Consider the following 14,850-nt stretch of genomic DNA (forward strand, 5'->3'; position numbering starts at 1 on the left):
CTAAAGGAGATGTCCTTGTTTCCTGACGGCCCCTTCTTTCCTTAACCTGGTGCCGGATGGGGCGGGGCACAGTACGGGCTTCCGGCGGAAGCACTGGAAGCAAGATGGCGGCCGCCGAGACGGTCCTCAAAGGGTATGCTGGTGTGGAGCGAGGCAGGGTCCTCGTGGGCAGTGCAAAGATTGAGCTGGGGGTGGGCAGAGTGGACAGAGTAGGGCAGGGTGCAGATCCATGGCCCTACGCATCCTGGGCCAGGTCTGTGCTGCTTCACGCTGTCGATTTGTGAGTGGTGCCGGGTAGCGCAGCCCAGATCCCTTTTCCCTACTCCTTCTGACCCTGCACCTAGAGTGGTGGTTGCGATCTGCTACCATGACCTCAGCCCTTATTCCAAACTGTGGCACCCATTCGTTCCACAAACTCCACAGCTCTGGCCCATTAGAGGAAGGAGGTCCCAGAATAGCTGGGAAATTACGAAAACAGCCTCACTGCACGGGTTGGTGAATGCTGTGATGCGATTGTGTGATGGACGGTGATGTTGAAACCAGACGGGAATGACCACCCCATCCGGAGAGGTGAGGGTAAACTTTCGGGATGCTCTGAGTCCAGAGATGAGTTTGAAAGATGCAAAGTTAACCAAGCAGCCAAGTTGGGAGCCAGGCTGTTGCCTGAATGGAGATAAGCAGCGAGAGCCAAAACCCAGAGTCTGGCCGTACTTAGTATATACCATACTAAGAAATGTGGATTTTTCTCCGTTGGCCATTGGATTGCTTTTGAAGAATACCAACGAGAAGAGTAATGTAATCGTATTTGTATTTTCTTGGGATAATGGAGGAGACAAAAAGAAGGCGATCCCGTTCAGGAAATTGTCGCCATAAACCGGGGCAAAATGTAGGTCAGAAGAGGGAGAGGAGTGTACCTCACAAGTGGTTTTGTTATACCCAGAAGAGTATTGGGACCCCTCCCTTTCTGTCCTCCCTGTGCTCATGTTGACAAGGTGTTGGAGCAACTGCACCAGACGTGTGGAGACATTGATTCAGAATGCTCTTGGTGTCTGCAGAGGGGGTGGAGGACATTTCTTCGTGCTGCTTTTATTCCTTTTGGAAACATCACAGATATTCTGATTCTGCTGTATTATGAAACAGTTGACACTGAAAAGTCCCTCTTAAGTCAGATTCCTGATGCCAGGAAAATAACTTAGTAAAAAATTTTATGTCATGGGCATTCTATGTATGGCTGGTGTATAATGCATTTCAGGGGGATGTCTCTTTAGGTCAGCATGGTGGTGATCTTGGAGATGGAAAAGGAAGGTTCTGAGGACAGCAGGGCTAGGATGATGGTGTGGCTGTGGGTTGAAATTTACAAAAATTAATCTGTTGGATTTGAGGGTAGACTTTAAGTTGGAACCATTTGGGGGCTTTGATTTCTCATCATTTAATATAAAAAGTGTATAGTAAAAAGGGCGGGCGCAATGGCTCACGCCTGTAATCCCAGCACTTTGGGAGGCCGAGGCAGGTGGATCACGAGGTCAGGAGATCGAGACCATCCTGGCTAACACGGTGAAACCCTATCTCTACTAAAAATACAAAAAATTAGCCGGGTGTGATGGTGGGCGCCTGTAGTCCCAGCTACTCGGGAGGCTGAGGCAGGAGAATGGCATGAACCTGGGAGCAAAGCTTGCAGTGAGCCGAGATGGCGCCACTGCACTCCAGAGCGAGACTCTGTCTCAAAAAAGAAACAAAACAACGACAAAAAAAACAGTGTATAGTAAGAATCAGGAGGATAGTGTTAGACAAAAAAAATTTTTTTTTAATTTTTGAGACAAGAGTCTTGTTCTGTCACCCAGGCTGGAGTGCAGTGGTGCGATCTCGACTCACTGCAAGCTCTGCCTCCCAGGTTCACGCCATTCTCCCGCCTCAGCCTCCTGAGTAGCTGGGACTATGGGAGCCTGCCACCACACCTGGCTAATTTTTTGTATTTTTAGTAGAAACGGGGTTTCACTGTGTTAGCCAGGATGGTCTTGATCTCCTGACTTTGTGATCCGCACGCCTCAGCCTCCCAAAGTGCTGGGATTACAGGTGTGAGCCACCGCGCCCAGCCCCCAATTTTTTTTTTTTGAGACGAAGTTTTGCTCTTTGTTTTCCACACTGGAGTGCAGTGGCATGATCTTGGCTCACTGGAACGTCCGCCTCCTGGGTTCAAGTGATTCTCCTGTCTCAGCCTCCCAAGTAGCTGGGATTATAGGTGTCTGCCACCACGCCCGGCTGGTTTTTGTCTTTTTAGTAGAGACAAGGTTTCACTATGTTGGCCAGGCTGATCTCAAACTCCTGACCTCGAGATCCGCCCGCCTCGGCCTCCCAAAGTGCTGGGATTGCAGGCTTGAGCCACTGCGCCCAGCTCTTAGAAAAAAAATTTTAATGTTTGGTTCTTGTTTCACATCACCTGCTGGGTAGGTGTACTCTACCTTATCTGTATACCGGAACTACCTTCTTGGCAGCTATGCTGTTAAATAGCAGAGTGCAACAGGGAAGCTCAACCTCAGCAGTGAAGCCTTGGCCTCTGCTTACCTGGTTAAGTTTTTCTTCAATTGATATCACAGTTACGGTGCAAGTTTCTATTTGATCTTTTGTTTTTATTTTCTAGGTTAAGAATTTTAGACCCAGTTCTGCTACTAACTTTCTGTGTGGACACAAACTCACTGAGCCTTCAGTTCTTCAAATTTTTTTTTTTTTTTTTTTTTTTTGAGATGGAGTCTCACTCTGTCACTCAGGCTAGAATGCAGTGGTACGATCTTGGCTTACTGCAACCTCCGGCTTCCGGGTTCAAGGGATTCTCCTGCCTCAGCCTCCCAAGTAGCTGGGACTACAGGTGCCTGCCACCACGCCCGACTAATTATTTTTGTATTTTTAGTAGAGACGGGGTTTCACTATGTTGGCCAGACTGGTCTTGAACTCCTGACCTTGTGATCCGCCTGCCTTGGCCTCTCAAAGTGCTGGGATTACAGGCGTGAGCCACCGCACCCAGCCTATATATATATATAATAATAATAATTATTATTATTATTATTATTATTTTTAGAGAACGGGGTCTTGCTCTATCACCCAGGCTGGATTGCAGTGTCGTTGATCATAGCTCAAGCGGTCTTCCTGCCTCAGCCTCCCAAAGTGCTGTGATTACAGGTGTGAGCCACTGCACCTGGCCTCTTCATATCTTACAACGGTAAGACTAGCACGTTCAGGAGCCCTTCTATCCCTGAGTTTTTTTCGTTTTTGTTTTTGTTTTTTTTTTGTGGAGACAGAGTCTTTCTCTGTCGCCCAGGCTGGAGTGCAGTGGCGCGATCTCGGCTCACTGCAACCTCCGCCTCTTGGGTTCAAGCAATTCTCCTACTTCAGCCTCCCAAATAGCTGGGACTACAGGTGCATGCTGCCACACCTAGCTAATTTTTTGTATTTTAGTAGAGACAGGGTTTCACCATGTTGCCCAGGCTGGTCTCAAACTCCTGAGCTCAGGCAATCCACCCCACCTCAAAGTGCTAGGATTACAGGTGTGAGCCACCATGCCCAGCCTATCCCTGAGTTTTATGAAGTAGTAATTCCTACTGCTCTTGGTTTCCCCCAGCTAAAATCAGTTTTTCCTGGGAACAAAGACCATGATGCTCCCTTCTTTAGTAGTCACCTGACCCAATGGTAAGGTCAATGCTCTATACATAATTAAAGCTTGTTTGGAATTAATAATTGTTAGATAAACAACTTTTTCTATTTCTGTAAGTTTTATAAACAAAGGTCATCAAAATGCTTGAAAAGTAACTTCAGGTTTTACGTTCTGTAGTGGTACAACTGAATTTTATTTTAATTAGTTAATTAATTAATTTATATTTGAGATGGAGTCTTGCTCTGTCACCCAGACTGGAGTGCAATGGTGTAATCTGGGCTCACTGCAGCCTCCACCTCCTGGGTTCAAGCGATTGTCCTGCCTCAGGAGCTGGGACTACAGGCACTTGCCACCATGCCCAACTAATTTTTTTTGTATTTTTAGTAGAGATGGGGGTTTCACTATGTTGACCAGTCTGGTCTTGAACTCCTGACCTTATGATCTGCCTGCCTTGGCCTCTCAAAGTGCTGGGATTATAGGCGTGAGCCACTGCACCCAGCCTATATATATATTTTTTTAAGAGACGGGGTCTCACTCTGTCACCCAGGCTGCATTGCAGTGTCGTTGATCATAGCTCAAGCAGTCTTCTTGCCTCAGCCTCCCAAATTGCTGTGATTACAGGTGTGAGCTACCGCACCTGGCCTCTTCATATCTTAAAACAGTGAGACTACTGTGTTCAGGAGCCCTTTTATCCCTGATTTTTTTTTTTTTTTAATGGAGATGGAGTCTCTCTCTGTTGCCTAGGCTGGAGTGCAGTGGCGCGATCTCGGCTCATTGCAACCTCCGCCTCCTAGGTTCAAGCAATTCTCCTATCTCAGCCTCCCAAATAGCTGGGACTACAGGCGCACACCGCCACGCCAAGCTAATTTTTTGTATTTTAGTAGAGACAGGGTTTCACCATGTTGCCCAGGCTGATCTCAAACTCCTGAGCTCAGGCAATCCACCTGCCTCAAACTGCTAGGATTACAGGTGTGAGCCACTCAGGTGTGAGCCACCATGAGTTTTTTTATAAAACTATCCCTGAGTTTTATAAAGTAGTAATTCCTACTGCTCTTGGTCTCCCCCAGCTAAAATAAGTTTTTCCTGGGAACAAAGACTATGATGCTTCCGGCTGAGCGCGGTGGCTCACGCCTGTAATCCCAGCACTTTGGGAGGCCGAGACAGGCGGATCACGAGGTCAGGAGATTGAGACCATCCTGGTTAACATGGTGAAACCTCATCTCTACTAAAAGTACAAAAAAATTAGCCGGGTGTGGAGGCTGAGGCAGGAGAATGGCGTGAACCCGGGAGGCGGAGCTTGCAGTGAGCCAAGATTGTGCCACTGCACTCCAGCCTGGGCAACAGAGCGAGCCTCCATCACACACAAAAAAAACTGATGCTTCCTTCTTTAGTAGTCACCTGACCCCAGTGGTAAGGTCAATGCTCTATACACAAGTAAAGCTTGATTGGAATTAATGATTGTTAGATAAACAACTTTTTCTATTTCTGTAAGTTTTATGAACAAAAGTCGTCAAAATGCTTGGAAAGCAACTTCAGGTTTACATTCCATAGTGGTACAACTGAATTTTATTTTAATTAGTTAATTATTTGTTTTTGAGATGGAGTCTTGCTTTGTCACCCAGGCTGAAATGCAAAGGCGCAATGTAGGCTCACCGTAGCCTCCGCCTCCTGGGTTCAAGTGAGTCTCTTGCCTCAGCGTTTCGAGTAGCTAGGGCTACAGGCCTGCGCCATTGCACCCAGCTAATTTTTGTATTTTTAGTAGTGACAGGGTTTTACCATGTTGGCCAGGCTGGTCTCAAACTCCTGACCTCAGGTGATCTGCCTGCCTCGGCCTCCCAAAGTGCTGGGATTACAGATGTGAGCCACTGCGGTCAGCTTGAATTGTACAAAGTTTAAAATTAGTTCATTGTTTATGTATATTTATTTAGAATGAAATGACTAATATTTCTGGATGCATTGCTGAAGAAACCAGGAAAAATCTAAAAATTTTTTTTTCATTTTGTAAATGACATCTGGATATGGCATGTTTCCTCCTATTGCTCACATATTAACAACCCATTTCTGCTTTTGCAGAAAAGCACCAAGGATTCTCTTTTGTTGAATTTGTGTTGGCAGAGGTAAGAAGTTTTCCTTTTAATGTTTTACTAGTGTCACTCTTGTCATTGATTACCAAAGGTGTCAGTCTGTTTGGATGGATGTGGTAGTTTCCTTTGGCTGTTGTAACAAATTACCATAAATTTGGGTGGCTTAAAACAACAAATTTATTATCTCACAATTCTGGAGACTAGAAGTCTAAAATCAAGGTGTTGGCAGGGCCATGCTCCCTCTGAAGGCTCTCAGGAAGACTTTTCACTTGCTTTCCTGGCTTCTAGTGGCTCCTCACAATTCCTTGGCTTGTAGTATCACTCTAGTCTCTGCCCCTGTCTTCACATGGCTTTCTTCCTTGTATGTGTTTCTGTCTTCTCTTATAAAGATACCAGTCAGGCCCCACTTCTTTTTTTTTTTTTTTTTTTTTTTTTTTTTTTTTTTTGAGGCCAGATCTCACTGTCACCCAAGCTGGAGTGCAGTGGTGTGATTATAGCTCACTGCTTCCTCTAACTCCTGGGTTCAAATGATCCTGCTACCTCAGCCTCCCAAGTAGCTAGGACTGTAGGTGCATACCACCATGCCTGCCTAATTTTTAAAATTTTTACAGAGATGGGGGTCTCACTATATTGTTCAGGCTCATCTTCAACTCCTAGCCTCAAGTCATCCTCCCACTTCAGTTCCCCAAAGCACTGAGATTACATGTGAGCTACTGCACCCAGCCCACCACCCAAAAGACCCTATTTCTAAATAAGGTCCGATTCTGAGGTTTAGGTCCATATGAATTTTGGGCGACACTATTCAAGCCACTGTAGTGGCTTGGTAGTGGCTTTTGCAGAGAAACAGGAAGTTCTGGTTGAAGGATGGCCCACTAGGCCTGGCTCAAAGTTCCCCTCCTGTATTCAGAGTATAGAAGATAGGTCTTGGAGAGGCCTGAGCCCTCTGGCCTGGCATCACTCATTCCTGTTTTACTGTGTGTATTCTCTGTCTCCATCAACTGGGCACCCATCCATACCAGCTCTAACAGGCAATACACACTCTTAGTAAAATACAGTCTAGGCAAGTAGGAGGGGAGATTGTGTCTTGTTTTGTGTGCTTGTGCTACTGAGTTTTTATTTGAACACTGTAAGAAGAGTTGAACTATAGGCATGAACTTTTTCATTGTTTAGTTTTGGTAGGATGTTGCAGAAGCTATCAACAACATGGTATGGCTGACAATCTTTGTTTTTTACTGAAGCTGTTATTTGGTGGTACTTTTTGGTATAGGGAATGCTCATGTACCTATTGTGTTTCCAATTTCCGTAGTTTCAAAGTTCTGTAGCAAGCACAGGTCATCATTATTTGAAATAATTCAGTATGAACTAGCTACCTATAAAATTAATTCTTCTTTTTTTTTTTTCCTCCCCGTGACTGAGCCTGCTCTATCGTCCAGGCTGGCGCGCAGTGGTGCAGTCTCAGCTCACTGCAACCTCTGCCTCCCGAGTTCACGTGATACTCCTGAATAGCTGGGATTACAGACACGTGCCACCACACCCAGCTAATTTTTGTATTTTTAGTAGAGATGGGGTATTACCGTGTTAGCCAGTCTGGTCTTGAACTTCTGACCTCAAGTGACCCTCCCGGCTCGGCCTCCCAAAGTGCTGGGATTACAAGTGTGAGCCACCACATCTGTCCTAAAATTAATTCTTAACCAGACATCTTTCTCATTTCACATTTGTTGAAACCAACCACCTTTGTTGGCCAATCTCTTGACCATTTTGCAGCGAACTACAGCCTGTGGTCCAAATCATCCCACAGTTTGGTTTTGGTCTTTTTTCTTTTTTTTGAGACACAGTCTCGCTGTATTACCCAGGCTGGAGTGGAATGCAGTAGCACAATCTTGACTCACTACAACCTCCACCTCCTGGGCTCAAGCAATCCTCCCACCTCTGCCTCCCAAGTAGCTGGGACTACAGGTGTGTGCTACCACGCCCAGCTAATTTTAGTATTTAGAGACGGGATTTTGCCATGTTGCCCAAGCTGGTCTTGAACTCCTGAGCTCAAGCGATCTACAGCCTTAGGCTCTCAAAGTGCCACAGTCTGTTTTTTGTGTCCTTTGAGCTAAATAATTGTTGTCTTTTAAAGGGTATAGGGGAAAAAGGCCCAATATGCAGGAGAGGCTGTATGTAGCCTACAAAACCAAAAATATTTACTATCTAGCCCTTTTCAGAAAATTTGCTAATCCCTAGGGTAGAACAATGTACTGCAAATAAAATGTAACGTGATTGCAAGGTCAATTTTTTTTATTATTATTATTTTTTTTGACAGTTTCACTCTTTTGCTCAGGCTGGAGTGCATTGGTGCAATCTTGGCTCACTGCAGCCTCTGCCTTCTGGATTCAAGTGATTTTCCTGCCTCAGCCTCCCAAGTAGCTAGGATTACAGGCGCACACCACTATGCCCAGCTAATTTTTGTCTTTTTAGTAGAGACAGGGTTTCACCATGTTGGCCAGGCTGGTCCTGAACTCTTGATTTCAAGTGATCTGCCAGCCTCAGCCTCCCTAAGTGCCAGGATTACAGACATGAGCCACCACACCCAGCCTGCAGGGTCAGTCTGTGAATCTTATGTAAGAGCAGCGTTTCATGTAGTATATGAAAGTGATTATGGAGAACTGCTGTGATTAGCTGTAGTCAGAAAGAGCCATTGAAGAGTTAGGTTCTCTTAAACCAATTAACACCTGAAGAAGATAAAATCTGCAAGGATTGTGACAAATTGAGTGCTTCAAAAGAAAATTATTTGAGGCTGAGTATGGTGGCTCACATAATCTCAGCACTTTGGGAGATGGAGGCAGGAGGATCACTTGAGGCCAGGAGTTCAAGACCCAACCTAGGCAATAGTGAGGCCCTGTTTCTACAAAATAATAATAATTTTCTTTTGTTTGTTTGTTTTTGAGACAGAGTCTTGCTCTGTCATCCAGGCTGGAGTGCAGTGGCACACTCTTGGCTCGCTGCAGCCTCTGCCTCCTGGGTTCCAGCGACTCCCCTGCCTCAACCTCCTGGGTAGCTGGAATTACAGGAGCATGCCACCATGCCTGGCTAATATTTGTATTTTTAGTAGAGATGGGGTTTTACCATGTTGGCCAGGCTGCTCTCGAACTCCTGACCTCAGGTGATCCTCCTGCCTCGGCCTCCCAAGGTGCTGGGATTATAGGTGTGAGCCACCATGCCTGGCCAAATAATAATATTTTAAGAAAAGAAAATGATTTTAATTCCTATTGCCACTGTAACAAATTACTACAAATTTAGTGGCTTAAAACAAGACAAGTTTATCTTACACTTTTAGAGGTCAGAAATCCAAAAGGGGTCTCACTGGGCTAACATCAAGCTGTTGTCAGGGCTCTGTTGCTTCTGGGGGCCCCAAGGAGAATCTGTTTCCTTGCCTTTCCCAGCTTCTAGAGGCTACCCACATTTTTTGGCTCTTGGCCCCTTCCACTTCAAAGCTAGCAATGGCCTCTCAAATCTTTCTCACACTGCATCACTTTGAAGCTGTCTACTTCTCTTTTCCATATTTAGATGACTCTTGTGATTACATTGGGTCCATCTGAATAATCCCGGGTAATTATTTTAAGGTTAGCTAGCAAACTTAATTATATCTGCAACCTTAATTCTTTCCTGTCATATAACATAACATACTCATAGGGGGTTCTGAGAAATAGACTGTGGACATCTTTGGAGAGCCATTCTGCCTACCACAAAACCCTTAAATGCCGCCCGCCCCTGCTTTTTATTTTTATGATCGATATTCATGACTAAATATGAAACAAGGATGTCATTTAATGCTAGCATTCCGTTTTTTTTAAATTACTGGGAATAAAATTAGTACCTGATCCATCTTTTTTCTAAGAACAAAGGACATAGCTATAATTATAACCTCAGTCTTACTAAATTAAAGAATCTTTTTTTCATAAAACTTTTCGTTCTCATGAAAAGGCCCAAAACAAACTTCTTTTGAAGTATCAATTGTTCTTGGCTAATGAAATATTCCTACACTTCATTCCATGTTCTTTGTTACGCCTTCATCAAACATGCCCCTCAGTGGTCAACAATACCAGTTTTTCTCCAGGTCAAAGCTGATCTTGACTTTCTAAGGTGGACTCAAGTACTTGGTAACTACATTTTACCCTCATAGTTTCAGAGTCCTGAGCTCAAATCCAAAGATCTTGCCAGCACAGACCTTCCTGTTTGTTGGTATTAAAGAAAGGAAGTGCATGGTGGCTCAAGGGCATTCTAGTGGTTAGTTTTGTGCTTAGCCTGCTTATGGGGTGCAGGCTTGCAGGCTTGGAATCACAAGCAAGTCTCAGGCTCCTGGGAGGTAAATGGAAGACTGTCAGGTACTCTTTTAACCCAACAGATTTAAGCAGCTGAGTTGTATTTCAGTCTTTTCAGAATGAATCTGAGCTCTTTGGGTGGACAATTTCTGTCAATCTGGCCAAACCAATGAGAGTTAAGGAAAGCTCTTCCAGACCAGGCGAGTGGGAGCAACTCACAGATTCCCTGTCATGTCCACAACTCCACAACTTTGGCCTTGTGGCCTTGGCTGCTTTTTTTTTTTTTTTTTTTTTTTTTTTTTGAGATAGTCTCATTCTGTCGCCCAGGCTGGAGTGCAGTGGTGCCATCACAGCTCACTGCAGTCTCTGCCTTCCAGGTTCAAGCAAGTCTTATGCCTCAGCCTCCCAAGTAGCTGGGATTACAGGCATGTGCCACCACGCCTGACTAATTTTGGTATTTTTAGTAGAGATGGGGTTTCACCATGTTTCCACACTGGTCTCAAACACTGGCCTCAAATGACCCACCCACCTCAACCTCCCAAAGTGTTGAGATTATAGGTGTGAGCCACCGCGCCTGGCCCTTGGCTGCATTTTTATCCCAGTCCTACTTCCTCTTGTAGTGATGGTATGAACACAAGTAGAGTGGTTTATAGTGGAGAAGAGAATGTAGCACCTCCATAGAAATAACCAGTTTGAGATTCCCAGCAAAGCTGGAGGCACTGCCCCACGTAAAAGTCTAACTTTTGGACATAGACGTAGACTATGCCATATCAGCCTTGACGCAGGCTGGGACATTCCTTTTGGCTTGACTTAGTTCCTCCTCCTATTCACTTCTGTTAAGAGCTGGACTTAGGGCCTGACACTTCCCAGTGATAACTTTTCTTGTTTTGGAGAGTTCCTAAGAGGGAACTTCTGACTGTGAAATCCTACATAGTGACTCCACTTTGCTGACTAAAGCAGTGAAGAACTGGACATAGCTAATTAGCTATTGGCTGATGGCTTGAATTTCTTAACATTCATTTGATTCCTTCCTTTCAGTTTGGTCAGATGAAGACTGGGTGGAGAAGTTTGCTGGGAAGAGGATAAAGAGGAAGATGGTTGAGACCTCCCAAAGCAGAAAGCCAGGAGGGAGAATGAAAGTTCATGCTTCCAGAGGAGAGGCTGCTATTTGCCACATAGGGAATTTCTGAGGTGAGTGGTGCTGAGTGAATTTAAAGGAGAAGTTTTGGGTTTCTTATCTAGGTGAGAAATATCTTATGTGGGCTCAGGTATTTGTGATTGCTACTGAGCAAGGTGGATATCTGAGATGAGAAAGGATAGTGAGTATTCTGCATCACCAGCGTCCACTGTCCTCCTAGTCTTTGGCAGCAGGCTCGCTGTCTTCCTGTTCTTGCCCTGATTCCAAGGGGGCAGAATCATGTAGGGGCCCGTTCCCCTCAGTCAGTACACAGCCACAAGGCTCTCCCTGCCCTGTCACTTGCTCCTGCTTTTCCATCAGGCCATCCTGACTGTTGCTTCCCAGGATAATTTACGGGCTCCTCCTCCTCTGTCCACCCTTTGAGCAGTGATATTTCCCTGAATTCCTTCCTCAGCCCTCAGCTCCTCTCTCCACATTATCCTTGTACCATGTCAGCCACTTCTGTCTCCTAAGGTTATAATGATCTTTCATTGGCCGAATGATATTCTGATCTCTATCCCTAGCCCTGACCTTTCACCTATTTCTGTCTGGATGTCTTATAGGCACCATAAATAAAGCATATCCCAAATGGGTTTCATCACCTTTCTGGTCTTTTTTTATGCCTAATCTTAGTTCACTTTGCCATCTTCAGCATAGTCACACCCAAACCAGATTCCTTGGTGCCAGCTTAGATCCCTCACTATATTTTATACCTAATGCATTGCCATACCCTGCTAATTTTATCTTTTAAATCTTGCATTTCTCCTCTCCAGTTTTCTTCTGCCACTGTTGTCTTGGCTGAGGCCTTATGCTCTCTCCTGTGAATAACTGGAGTAGCTTCTTAACTGGTCTCCCTGCTCCAGGCCTGCTTTCCTCCTATCCTTAGCAGCCACAGGAAGCTTTCTAAAGGGCAGATCTGACTATATCACTCTCCTCAAGCATTCTAGGGACTCCCTTGATTTATAGGATTGAGCCCAGCCCTCATCAAAAGGGACGGAACGCCTCTGTATGTTCTGATTCCTGCTTATGTCTCCATATTTTATCCCCATTTTATATACCAGGAAACTAGAGTTTGTAGATACCTGTAAATCTCTATGTTTTGGTGTAAGTCATTCCTCTGCCTGCAGTATCCTTTCCCACTTATTTTATGTGGCTAATGCCTGCTTATTTCTCATAGCACAGCCCATTTACTGCCTTCTCCAGGAAGCTTTTCTTAATCCTCCAGTGAGTGAGGCAAGTATCACTCTGGGCTCCCATGGCCTCTGGGTTCCTGTGGCACCCTCTGTCCTGGCATTATATGTAAATGTGATTATATAGAAATGTGACTGTATTATATTGAAATTACTTATTTAACAAATGTCTAAATATTGCTTGCTCTATGCTAGGCACTGTTCTAAGTGCTCTACTAATATTTAATCCTAATTACAATTATTTGAGATAAGTACTATTATTATTTCCAGTTCTAGGTGAGGAAGCTGGGGCACAGTGAGGTCAGTACCTTGTTCAGTGTTATACAGTTCATAATGGTGGAACTGAGGTCTGAACTAAGGCTGTAGAGCTCCAGGATCTGTGTGCCTCTTACATTGTGGGTATCCCTCCCCAGCTAGCTAGCCAGTTCCTCAAGGGCAGGGGCCATATCTATCTAACTGCCTATCTATTTGTTTTTTATTTTTTGAGTCAGGGTCTTGCTTTGTTACCCAGGCTGGAGTACAGTGGTACCATCACAGCTCACTGCAGCCTTGACCTTCCAGGCTCAAATGATCTTCCTGCCCCAGCCTCCCAAGTAACTGGAACTACAGGCACACCACCATACCCAGCTAAATTTTTCATTTTTTATTTTGTAGATACAGGGTCTCACTGTGTTGCCCAGATTGGTCTCAGAACTCCTGGGCTCAAGCAGTCCTCTTGCCTTGGCCTCCCAAAGTGCTGGGATTACAGAGTGAGCCACCACACCCAACTATATCTATTTATTTAAGAATCCCAGTACTTGGCCTGATAGCTCAATACCTCTATGTTGAACTGTTAATCCAAAAAAACAATAGAGTTGGCTGGGCGTGGTAGCTCACACCTGTAATCCCAGCATTTTGTGAGGCCAAGGTGGGCAGATCACGAGGTCAGGAGTTTGAGACCAGCCTGACCAACATGGTGAAACGCATCTCTACTAAAAATACAAAAATTAGCCGGGCATGGTGGCACGCGCCTGTGATCCCAGCTACTCAGGAGGCTGAGGCAGGAGAATCACTTGAACCCAGGAGGTGGAGGTTGCAGTGAGCTGAGATCGTGCCACTGCACTCCAGTCTGGGTGACAGAGTGAGACTCTATCTGAAAAAACAACAAAAAAATAGAGTTTTCTCTATTACACAAATTGGAGGGTTTGCATTGAGTGTTGTATTTATCCTCTATCCAGTCTTGTCTTGGAGCACAAAGCAAAAAGGGGCAGCATCCTCCACTGTCTCTGCAAACTTAGGTCTGAGCAAGAGGGCTGCCCGCTTGCTTCCATGTAGCCAGCCAGTGTATGTACAGAGCCAAGTATAGAGGGAGAAGGGGGTGGCACATGGGTGGTTTTGTTTAATTGGAAGACAGTGGGTAGACTGGAACTAGCATTTGAAGATGTTGAGAGCTGTGGATCATGGGCAAGAAAAGCGCTGTTCTGTGACTGTGGGGCAGGAGGAGGAAACTGATGCTTCTGAGGGTGAGCGCGATGAGATAACATGCCTGTGTATGGGCCTCAGGTTAGACGGCGCTGAGGTCTCCTGTCACTGGGCATCTAGCTGGGTGCTACGGCTGTGGTTCCTGTCTCCTGCAGCCCTGTCAGGGCCCAAGGCCTTCCTTGTCAGCACTTGCTGCAGCCTACTCACTGGAGTTGTGTTCTGGGTGGGTGTGTAGAATACTCGCACTCCTACCTGGGGCATCAGGGAGCTCTCTAGCAATTTCTTCTGCACCTAGGGAGAGCCCACTGCTAAAAAGGCCTGGTCAAATCCTCAGGTGTACATGGACATCAAGATTGGGAACAAACCGGCTGGCTGCATCCAAATGCTCCTGCGTTCCGATGTCGTGCCCATGACAGCAGGTGAGCAGGATGCCATGGTCAGGATGGCGGGACACTGGTGGCTGAGCAAGATGGGGAGGAAGCTACCTGGAGTCCTGGGCCCTTAACACTATTTCCATCTGAGGCATCTCAGATCCCAGCATTTAGTAACATGAGGCACAGCAGGCATTGTTGAAGCTCTATAAAGGCTTAGAGCCATTAGAAAGAATAGGCAACTAAAAGTATAACAGTTTTAATTATCCTCTGGTTTGGTTTTATTGTTGTTTTTTTTTTTTTTGTAATTTTATTTGGATATATTTTCAAACTTACAGATATATAGAATAAGAATTCTATAAGAATATTTCAAGGGGTCAGGTGCAGTGGCTCACACCTGTAATCTCAGCACTTTGGGAGGCCACGGTGGGTGGATCACTTGAGGCCAGGAGTTTGAGCTCAGCCTGGGCAACACAGCAAAAGACTCCATCTCTACAAAAAATACAAAATTGGATGGGTATAGTGGGATGTGCCTGTAGTTCCAGCTATTTGGGAGGCTGAGACAGGAAGATTGCTTGAGCCCAGGAGGTTGAGGCTGCAGTGAGCCATAATTG

At 45.4% G+C, this 14,850-nt stretch overlaps 1 long non-coding RNA gene across 2 annotated transcripts in view; it reads left to right on the forward strand.

Annotated features, from left to right (window-relative positions):
• Positions 1–89: 89 nt before the first annotated feature.
• LOC114677431 (uncharacterized) overlaps positions 90–14,850 on the forward strand; it is a 29,032-nt gene continuing 14,271 nt past the window's right edge. The window contains exons 1-5 of one of the 2 annotated variants that reach the window (XR_013403772.1): positions 90–570; positions 3,074–3,214; positions 5,720–5,763; positions 11,076–11,228; positions 14,200–14,284. This is a non-coding gene — a long non-coding RNA (uncharacterized LOC114677431). The remainder of the gene's footprint in view (positions 571–3,073; positions 3,215–5,719; positions 5,764–11,075; positions 11,229–14,199; positions 14,285–14,850) is intronic. The other variant, XR_013403761.1, reaches the window with a different exon arrangement.

Source organism: Macaca mulatta, chromosome 1 (assembly GCF_049350105.2).
Source record: "Macaca mulatta isolate MMU2019108-1 chromosome 1, T2T-MMU8v2.0, whole genome shotgun sequence".
Classification (NCBI taxonomy): Eukaryota; Metazoa; Chordata; class Mammalia; order Primates; family Cercopithecidae; genus Macaca; species Macaca mulatta.